Below are 11262 nucleotides of genomic sequence, written 5' to 3'. Positions count from 1 at the left end.
GGAAGCCTATCAGACTTACAACAGATCTCTCAGCAGAAACCCTACAAGCCAGAAGAGAGTGGGGGCCAATATTCAACGTCCTTAAAGAAAAGAACTTTCAACCCAGAATTTCATATCCAGACAAACTAAGCTTCACAAGCAAAGGAAAAATAAAATCTTTTATGAACAAGCAAGTACTTAGAGATTTCATTACCACCAGGCTTGCTTTACAAGAGCTTCTGAAAGAAGCATTACACATAGAAAGGAACAATCAGTATTAGCCTTTCCAAAAATATACCAAAAATAAAGAGCATCAACATAATGAAGAATTTACATCAACTAATGGGCAGAACAGCCAGCTAACATCAAAGGGCAGTAATCCTAAATTTAAATCGACTAAATCCCCCAATCAAAAGATACAGTCAAAACCCATCGGTATGCTGCATCCAGACCCATCTCACATGCAAGGATACACAAAGACTCAAAACAAAGGGATGGAGAAAGATTTACCAACCAAATGGAGAGCAAAAATAAATAAATAAATAAAAAGCAGGAGTTGCAATTCTCGCCTCTGATAAAATAGATTTTAAAGCAACAAAGACATAATGGTAAAAGGATCAATGCAACAAGAAGAGCTAACAATCCTAAATATATACACACCCAGTATGGGAACACCCACATACATAAGACCTATAAAGAGACTTAGACTCCCACACAATAATAGTGGGAGACTTCAACATCAATATTAGATAGATCAATGAGACAGAAAATTAATAAGAATATCCAGGACTTGAACTCAGATCTGGAACAAGTAAACTTAATAAACATTTATAGAACTCTCCACTTCAAATACACAGAACATACACTCTTATCAGTACCACATCACACCTACCCACAGGTTTAAATGAAATATTGGTTGGCCATTATTAAGCAAAATTATTGGCATAAAAGAGGTTTTCAATACCCATTTTTAGAATAAAGCAACACTCCCATTCTCTCTCCCTCTTTCTCTTCTTCTTTCTTCCTTTCCTTCATTCCTTTATTTCTTTCTCTCTTTCTTTAAAAACAAAAACAAAAAACAGAAAAGTATGTTCTAAATAGGTAATAATAGTTTTAAATAGTTACTTTCAATAGTAAAAATGTTTTAAATAACACATATATATACATATATGGATATATAGAGAGAGCTTATCTATGTATCAATTTATTTTTTTTATAATTTTTATAGCCTATGTCTGAGAATATGTATCAATTTAAAAATTACTTCTTTGATTAAATACAAGGATGAGTCTGGGCAGGGCTGGAAGAGGGGCACCACCCACAGAAAGCACAAATCCCTCCCCAACTCTTCCCTGTATAATTTTTAAATGGATAGTGATGAGTATCAAACTGTTATTTTATTTCAATTCCTTTGGATATATGGGAAATGTACTATTTTATTTTAAAATGCTGTATTAGGGTTATCTAGAAGGCCAGAATAGGATAGATGCATATATAAAGGGCAGTTTATTAAGGAGTATTAACTCATATGATCACAAGGTCCCACAAGAGGTCATCTGCAAGCTGAAGAGCAAGGAAACTAGTTCAACTCCCAAAGCTGAAGAACTTGGAGTCCAATGTTCAAGGCAAGGAAGCATCCAGCACCACAGGAGAAAGTTATAGACTGGGAGGCTAAGCCAGTCTAGTCTTTCCATGTACTTCTGCCTGCTTTTATTCTGGCTGTGCTGGCAGCTGATTAGATTGTGTCCATCCAAATTAAGGATGGGTCTGCCTCTCCTAGTCAACTGACTTATATGTTAATCTCCTTTGGCAGCACTCCCACAGACACAGCCAGGAACAATACTTGGCATCCTTCAGACCAATCAAGTTAACCCTCAATATTAACCATCACAAATGTCAATATTTAAGATGCACTAGAAATAATATCCTTTGTTATAACATATAAAAATTATGTCTTATCTTGAAAAATTTTAAATATCAACTTAAACTGTTTAATGGGATTCATAATTTTTGAAATTATTTTAGAAAGTCTGAGACCAAGCATTTCATACCAAACACCTGTCTAAAATAAACTTTCCCATGGTTCAGTTTAATAGGTGGACTCATACTCCCCTCTGGTGGTTAAAATGGTCCAAAACACATGAGATACAAATTTGGACCTGTGGCATTTTGGAAACACAGGAATTTCATTTCCTTTTGTTGGATTAAACAAATAGCAAGTTTTGTGAAATCTGAATGTAGTAAAAGGATTTTGAAAACTAGGATTTGAGAACAAAATGGTCCACAGAAAAACAATTTGTCTGCCTTTAATAATTGTGATTTTTGTATGGAGCAAGCAGAATTTTTGCTTTCCAGAGAGATCCAAACAATACAATGCCTGTATTGTGTTCAGAGATGCAATGCAGACATTCAGTTAACATAATGCACCTATAGGTTCATTGTGTTTTCTGTGTAACTGTGGAGGTTTGCTTTTGTAAAAGTGTCTCCATGGCATCTTTTCTCCTTACCCATCACTGTCCCCAGGGATTCCATGGCCTGACAGTGGCAGTAACAAGAATGCACATTATGGAGAAAGCATAAATTAGTGGTATGAGTACGGGATGGTGAAATTTGAGAAAGACTATAAATCTGAATTTTATCCCCACTTACCACTAACTGTGATCTTGGAAGAATTAACTTCTTTAGGCCAATTTCCACAACAATAAAATGGTTAAAATTCAAGGAAGCGTGCTGCCTCTGCCACTGTGGTGTGCCCCCATGGAGGCAGGCACCCCAGCACCCTCTAGCACCCTGCTACAGTTGGATGGAGCATAGACCCCACAGTGCTGCTGCTGTCACATGCAAATGAGAATAAATCATGCTGCTATTGTACTGTGAAACACTGGCTGACACCAACCATTGGAGTATAGCAACCAGCCATCTTGGAGCACCTTGGCCACCCCTCCCCCAGCACAGTAAATTTCTAACCTTGAGGAGTGAGAGAAGAACCTTGGGGCTCAACATAAGTCCTCCTCAGTTAGAGCATGCAGTCTAGGAGTTGGGAGCTGAGCACTGGCCAGAAATGAAGCTAGTTAGCTGAATCTATTTTATATCACAATCAAACCCTCCAGGTCATCAAATAGGGTAAAAGAGAAAAAAATCCAAAGATTAGTAACATACAAGATTGAAGGAATATTCACCTACGAAGATGAGAAAGAACCAACACAAGAACTCTGACAACTCAAAAGGCCAGAGTGCCTTCTTTCCCCTAAATGACCATACCACCTCTCCAGCAAGGGTTCTGAACCAGGCTGAGATGGCTAAAATGACAGAAATGAAATTCAGAATATGGATAAGAACACAAATCACTGAGATGTAGGAATACATCCTTAGCTTCCAATCCAAGGAAGATAAGAATCACAGTAAAACAACACAGGAGCTGACGAACAAAATAGCCAATGTAGAAAAAAACATAACTAACCTGATAGAGATGAAAAATACACTACAAGAATTTTATAATGCAATCACAAGTATTAATAGTAGAATAGACCAAGGAAGAACCTCAGAGCCTGAAGACTATCTTTCTGAAATAAGACAGGCAGACAAGAATACAGAAAAAAGAATGAAAAGAAAACAACAAAACCTTTGAGAAATATGGAACTATATTAAGAGATCCAATCTATGAATGACAGGTATACCTGAAAGAGATGGGGAGAATGTAACCAACTTGGGAAACATACATCAGGACATTTTCCATGAAAACTTCCCAGCCTAGCCAGGAAGGCTAACATTCAAATCCAGGAAATGAAGAGAATCCCAGTAAGATAATTCACAAGAAAATTATCCCCAAGATACATAACCATCAGATTCTCCAAAGTTGAAATGAAAGAAAAAATGTTAAAGGCAGCTAGAGAGAAAGATTAGGTCACCTACAAAGGGAAGACCACCATACTAACAGTGGACCTCTTAGCAGAAACTCTATAAGCCAGAAGAGATTAAAGGCCAATATTCAACATTCTTAAAGAAAAGACATTTCAATCCAAAATTTTATATTCAGCCAAACTAAGCTTCATAAGCAGAGAAGAAATAAAACTGCTTTCAGACAAGCAAAAACTGAGGGAATTTGTTACCACCAGACCTGCCTTACAAGAGACCCTGAAGGAAGTGCTAAATATGGAAAGAAAAGATCATTATCAGCTACTACAAAAACACACATAAGTGTGTTATAGACCAGTGACACTATAAAATAACCATATAAACAAGTCTGCAAAATAACCAGCTAACAGCATGATGTCGGGATCAAATCCACACATATCAGTACTAACCCTGAATGTAAATGAGCTAAATGCCCCCAATTAAAAGGCACAGAATGCAATCTGGATTAAAAAAAACAACAACAAAAACTGTTGGTATGCTGTCTTCAAGAGACCTATCTCACATGCAATGACATTTATGGGCTCAAAATAAAGCAATGGAGAAAAATCTACCAAACAAATGAAAAACAGAAACAACCAGGGGTTGCAATCCTAACTGCTAACAAAACAGATTTTAAAGCAACAAGATCAAAAAAGATAATGAAGGGCGTTACATAATGGTAAGGGTTCAATTCAACAAGAAGACCTATCTATCTTAAATAAACATATATATATAGGAGCACCCAGATTTATAAAGCAAGTTTTTAGAGACCTTTGAAGAGATGTAGACTTTCAAACAATAACAGTGGGAGACTTTAACACCCTACTGACAGTATTAGATCACTGAGGCAGAAAATTAACAAAGATATTCAGGAACTGAACTTAGCACTGGATCAAATGAACCTGATAGACACATACGGGACATGTGCAAAGATATTAATCTCAGGGTTGTTTGTAATAATAGGAAGTTAGCTAAACTAGAAAGCTAAATGGAGAAACAAAAAAATGGCGAGATTTATGAAACCAAGGTAAACATTTAAAACCAAAACACCACTGTTACAAATTATAAACAGCATGGGGCAAAACAACCAAAGCTGAAAATCAAATTACTGGCCTAGAGAGAAAGATATAAGACAATCACAGCAGATGTACAATAAGAAAAACAGATTGAGGCCAGACATAGTGACTCACACCTGTAATCCCAGCACTTTGGGAGGCTGAGGTGGGTGGATCACCTGAGGTCAGGAGTTTGAGAACAGCCTAACCAACATGGAGAAATCCCATCTCTACTAAAAATACAAAAATTAGCCAAGCGTGGTGGCACACATCTGTAGTCCCAGCTACTCAGGATGCTGAGGCAGAAGAATCACTTGAACATGGGAGATGGAGGTTGCAGTGAGCCAAGATTGCACCATTGTACTACAGCCTGGCAACAGAGTGAGACTCCATCTCAAAATAAAAAAGAAAAAAAAAAAACGTAAAATAGGTAGAAGAAATTATAAAAAAGATTGTAGAGAAAAAAGGAAAATGAAACAGAAAATATATTCACAGATATTATTTTCTTAAAATAATTTTCATAAATGGAAGAAATAATGCAATCTACAATATGAAAAAGCATACAGATTATCAATATAAACACATATTCTGGTTAAGTTAGTGAAATTAAGAGCAAAAAATTCTTCATGTTTCCATACAAAACAAATCACTAACTACATGATGAAAAAGATAGGCTAACAGAAGAAGATGTCACAATAGCTACATAAGACTGAGGGAAAGAAAGTTTGACCTCTGGGCATGATATTCAGTCAGTGGATACACAGATGAAAGGCAGGCCTCACTGAACTGGGAGAACAGTGAAGTCTCTGCACAATCTATTGAATGACAGAACTGACTCGACCTAGAGATTAAAGTAGAAATCTTGGGTGGCAGTGCAGAGGCCTGGGCCTGGCATTGGCCCTCTATGGTGCATGTGTTTGAGTCAGCCCCAGTGCCACAGGGGCCCTGGGTGGCAGCTGGGCAGGAGCAAGCCGGATATGGGGTAGCCTGAAAACCCTCCTGCTAGCACCCCTGAAGACAGAGGCATGCAGTGGACAAGGTGGGACTCTAGCATGTCTGGAGACGATGCCAAAGCTGCAGGGTTTCCAGTTCTGGAGCTCCACCCTGTTGTTAGATATAGTGAACTCCAAGTTTCTCTTCAAAGAATCAGTATATTCATATATTCAGCTCTCTTATTCTTTAATTCTCTATTTTAAAGTTTAACTTCCTTGTAGTTTCAGTAAACAACCTTTCCCACCAGTTCTAATCAGTAATTCACATCTCTTCCCATCCCCTGCCCCATCCTGACTAATCCCAGTCACCTGCTCTTGTCACCTGTTTTGACCCCTGCTTACCTGCTATGGTCACCTGTTTTGACCCCTGCTTACCTGCTATGACCTGCCCGCATCTGCCCTTCCTGCCAAACTACCCACCACTCCTGCTCATAAACCTGCTCCCTTTAAAACAGCCAATCGAAATTAGACTAGACTGTGCAGACTAACCCCAGACAAATGGGGAACAACACAGCAGTAGGGGTGACCTCCCTCAGGTATATGTACACTTTCCCCTCCTTGTCCAAGTGTGCGATAGCCATTGTTCCATCTGTGAGCCGCACCCTTCTAATGAAGAAAATTGTCTTGCCAAGGAAATTCATATTCCAGTGCTACTTCTTTTGCAGCACTGAAAATTCTACTTACAACGCTGTGTCGGGGCCATGCCAGGTGGTGGCCCCATGGTGACCACAGCCAGCTGGCCTGGAGGCTGCTGAGCTGCCACATGGGCACAGCTGTCCTACACGCCCACACTGCACACCCAGTTCTTCGTTCACAATGCCAACTAGCAAAAGGAAAACCTGTACTGTGAGGTGTAGCCTGAGAACCAGCCCCTCATCATGCAGTTCTGTGCCAATGACCCAGCGATGCTTTTTCAGGCAGTTCTCCTGGCTCAGGATTACTGTGACACCATCAACCTGAACTTGGGCCATCTACAGGTGATAGCCAAGAGAAGTCACTACCACATCTTCCTGCCAGATGAGTCGACTTGTTCCAAAGAATGATAGTGCTGGCCGACGAGAAACTCTTTTTTCCCATCATGTGCAAAATTTGTGTCTTCCCAGAGATTGGCAAGACCATGAGGTATGTCCAGATCCCGGAGAAGGCCAGCTGCCAGTTGCTGACTGTGCATGGATGCACCAAGGAGCACAAGGGGACGCTTAAGGACCTAAGGTGCAGCAAAAACACAGTATACTGAGAATCAGAGGCCCGAGTTCTACCTTGCCTCTGTCATTTGTTGATTTGATGAAAATTATTTAACTTATCCCAGCATCCTGGGAGTACATCAAGGCCATGGAGAAGGCTGTGGCCATCTTTGTGTTTGCCCACAGAAACATCCAGTGACTGCCGAATGTGGAGCGCTGCATTTGAGACATGGGTTTACAGGGCATCCTGAGAGCAGAGGGTAACCTGTACAACCTCGCCCTATTTGAGGGCTGGAGCCCTGCCCTGTGGGAGCTGGCCAGGACATCAAGTGGGAGCACCCCTCCCCACTGTCTTACATCGGGGCCCACCTCTTCAAGGTGTGGCACCACAGCCGCAGGTGCATCAGCAGCTATAAGAAGAGCTGGCCGGGGTGATGGCCCTGAAGGGCACTGCTCCCATGAGCCAAGAGCTGAAGCTCCAGTGTCAGGAGGATATATCCAGGTAGGAGGGAGCGAAGGCCACCACTGACTTGCTCTTCCACTAGATCTGCCAGCCCTATGTCTGGCTGAGGCCCAGGTTGGTGAGCAAGGTGGGTGCACCCAGCAAGCAGGCCCTGAAAGGGAAGAAGTGCAGAACTGACATCCTGTCCAAGAACAAGCAGAAGCAGCTGAGGAGCTCCCACAAGACCTTCGACCCCTCTCTCGAACCAAAATATGCGAAGTCTGACCAGTGTGAAAGCCCAAAAGGCAACAGGTGTGTGTTCAGCCGCAGCTGCTGCAAGAAGCGATCCTCCAAAGAGACTTTGGACTGCCTGGGCCGTGGACTGATTTTTTAAACCACACTGGAGAATTCTCTGGCCTGAGCTGTAGAAGCCTCACCTAACAGGACCTGGAACACAAGGTGGCTTCTCCCAAGTCATGGACAGTGCCCTGGCCTGAAGGCCCCAGTACCCCCACCCTTCAGGACTGCTGCTGGAGCCTGGATACGTCCTACTGGAGGAAACGCCTTTTATTTGGGGAATGTCCCACTACTTAACATGGAAAGACGTGCTCATGTCCTATCCTCAGCCCACTCTGGGAACTTGGAAGTGCAGCAGGGAGCAGGCCCCAGGCTGGATTCACCTTGTTCTCCCAATGCATGTGTTCAAAAGTAAACAAATCATTTCAAAGATTTAAAAAAAAAAGAAATCTTGATAAAATAACTGTGAATGTATATATTTTTTTATTGCATTTTAGGTTTTGGGGTACATGTGCAGAACGTGCAAGACAGTTGCATAGGTACACACATGGTAGTGTGTTTTGCTTCCTTTCTCCCCTTCACCCACATTTGTCATTTTTCCCCAGGCTATCCCTCCCCAGCTCCCCCCCCCCGCCAGCCCTCCCCTTTTTCCCCCAATAGACCCCAGTGTTCAGTACTCCCCTCCCTGTGTCCATGTGTTCTCATTTTTCATCACCCTCCTATGAGTGAGAATATGCAGTATTTCATTTTCTGTTCTTGTGTCAGTTTGCTGAGAATGATGTTCTCCAGATTCATCCATGTCCCTACAAACGACATGAACTCATCATTTCTGATTGCTGCATAATATTCCATGGTGTATATGTGCCACATTTTCCCAATCCAGTCTATCATCAATGGGCTTTTGGGTTGGTTCCAGGTCTTTGCTATTGTAAACAGTGCTGCTATGAACATTCGTGTGCATGTGTCCTTATAGTAGAACGATTTATAGTCCTTTGGATATATACAAAAAATTAGCTGGGCACGGTGGCGCATGCCTGTAATCCCAGCTACTCAGGAGGCTGAGGCAGGAGAATTGCCTGAACCCAGCAGGTGGAGGTTGCAGTGAGCCGAGATCACACCATTGCACTCCAGACTGGGTAACAAGAGCGAAACTCCGTCTCAAAAAAAATAAATAAATAAAAAGAGAAAGAAATAAATTAACCAATGTAGACATTTTGATTGTGGAATACAATGTATGTGTTGCAAAACTTGACAGATTAACAATAAAAGCTAGTTAATAAAATATTAGAAGGGAAAATATGGGAGGGGGACAGAGAGATTTGTACCAAATGTTTTATATCTCATAATGAAGAGTTATTAGACACTACTTGAATTTTGTAAATCAAGAAAGAGTTCAGAAGTATAATGTTGGATGGAATTGGAGCCAGGGGCGGGCAGTGGACACGGTTCCGCTGAGAGCTGCAGATGGCAGTGAACGTATATACAACGTCAGTGACCAGCAATAATCTAAGTCAACATAACACGCTGGCCTGGATCAATGAGTCTTAGCAGTTGAGTCTGACAAAGATTGAACAGTTGTGCTCAGGGGCTGCCTATTGTCAGTTTATGGACATGCTGTTTCCTGGCTCCATTGCCTTGAAGAAAGTGAAATTCCAAGCTAAGCTAGAACAGGAGTACATCCAGAACTTCAGAATACTACAAGCAGGTTTTAAGAGGATGGGTGTTGACAAAATAATTCCTGTGGACAAATTAGTAAAAGGAAAGTGTCAGGACAATTTTGAATTTGCTCAGTGGTTCAAGAAGTTTTTTGATGCAAACTATGATAGAAAAGACTATGACCCTGTGGCTGCCAGGCAAGGTCAAGAAACTGCAGTGGCTCCCTCCTCATTGCTCCAACTCTGAATAAACCAAATAAACCTCTCAGTTCTAGTAGGGCAGCTTCCCAGAGGTCCATCTCAACACAGAGAACTGCTGCAGCTCCTAAGGCTGGCCCTGGTGTGGTGTGAAAGAACCCTGGTGTGGGCAATGGGGATGACTAGGCAGCTGAATTGATGCAGCAGGTCAGCATATTGAAACTTACTGTTGAAGACTTGGAAAAAGAGAGGGACTTCTACTTCAGAAAGCTACAGAACATTGAATTGATTTGCCAGGAGAATGAGGGGGAAAACGACCCTGTAGACAATGTCTACAATCCCAGAGGATTGTAGACATTCTGTATGCCACAGATGAAGGCTTTGTGATACCTGCTGAAAGGGGCCCACAGGAGGAGCAAGAAGAATATTAACAGCCTGGACCAGCAGAGCAATATCCGAATTCTTCACTGCAAATCATCTGCTTAACTGTAAAATACTCCCTTTTATTATCCTTAGAGGACTGACTGGTTTCTTTTCATAAGCAAAAAGTACCTCTTCTTAGAGTGCACTTTGCAGACGTTTTATTCCTTTTCCAATAAGTTTGAGTTAGGAGCTTTTACCCTGTAGCAGAGCGGTATTAACATCTAGCTGATTCACCTGGGAAACAAAGAGGCTGACCATGGGGCTCACTGTGTGGATGCGGGTCACACTGAATGCTGGAGGAGGTGTTATGTCATATGATATGCTTAGGCAGTGACCTCAGTGGAGTAATGCAAAGACTGACTTGAATTTTAAGCTAATGTGAAATCAGAGAATGTTGTAGTAAATAAATGCCTTTAAAAAAAGAATAACATTAAAATTTATAAAAATATCCAAAACAAGAACTAAAAACAGACCTTTCAGATTATCAGAAAAAAATACACAGAAAGAAAGCAAATCAAAGATAATATATAAAGTAAAAGAGAATATAAAGCACTATATATTTTTTTAAATTAGATGAAAGAACACTAAACATAAATATATCTGTCCTTTGAATAAACTTAAGCGGAATAAATGCATCTTTTTTTTTTTTTTGGAATTCACAATTGAAATTCCAAAAAAACTGTGATCAATCTTCTGCCATTACAACCTCTGCTTTCCAGGTTCAAGTGATTCTCCTGCCTCAGCCACATGAGTAGCTGGAACTATAGGCGCTAGGCACATGCCACCATGCCCAGATAATTTTTTGTATTTTTAGTAGAAACAAAATCTCACTATGTTGGCCAGGCTGGTCTCAAACTCCTGACCTCAGGTGATCCACCGCTTTAGCCTCCCAAAGTGCTGGGATTACAGGCATGAGCCACCGCATCTGGGGTACTTTTTAAAATTTTGCTTTGTCTGTCATATTGATGCAGGATTTTTGCTTCTTAGTTCAGCTAAAATCCAGGTTCTTATGACCAGGAAAAATTTAGGCACATGGACACATTGACAGGTGCGGCAGACTGATTTATTAGGCGAAAAGAAAGCTCTCAGCAAAGAAGAAGGGAGTCCTGCCAACAGATTCCCATCTCACAGACTGAATACTAG

The 11262-nt window shown here is 41.1% G+C and overlaps 1 pseudogene; it reads left to right on the top strand.

Moving 5' to 3' along the window:
• Positions 1–9307: 9307 nt before the first annotated feature.
• Positions 9308–10412, top strand: LOC100399876 (microtubule-associated protein RP/EB family member 1 pseudogene; annotated as a pseudogene).
• The last annotated feature ends 850 nt before the right edge of the window (positions 10413–11262 follow it).

The sequence above is a fragment of the Callithrix jacchus genome, chromosome 2, assembly GCF_049354715.1.
Source record: "Callithrix jacchus isolate 240 chromosome 2, calJac240_pri, whole genome shotgun sequence".
Lineage (NCBI taxonomy): Eukaryota > Metazoa > Chordata > Mammalia > Primates > Cebidae > Callithrix > Callithrix jacchus.
Note: the sequence above shows the minus strand (reverse complement) of the source record. Positions and strands in the feature narration are given on the sequence as shown.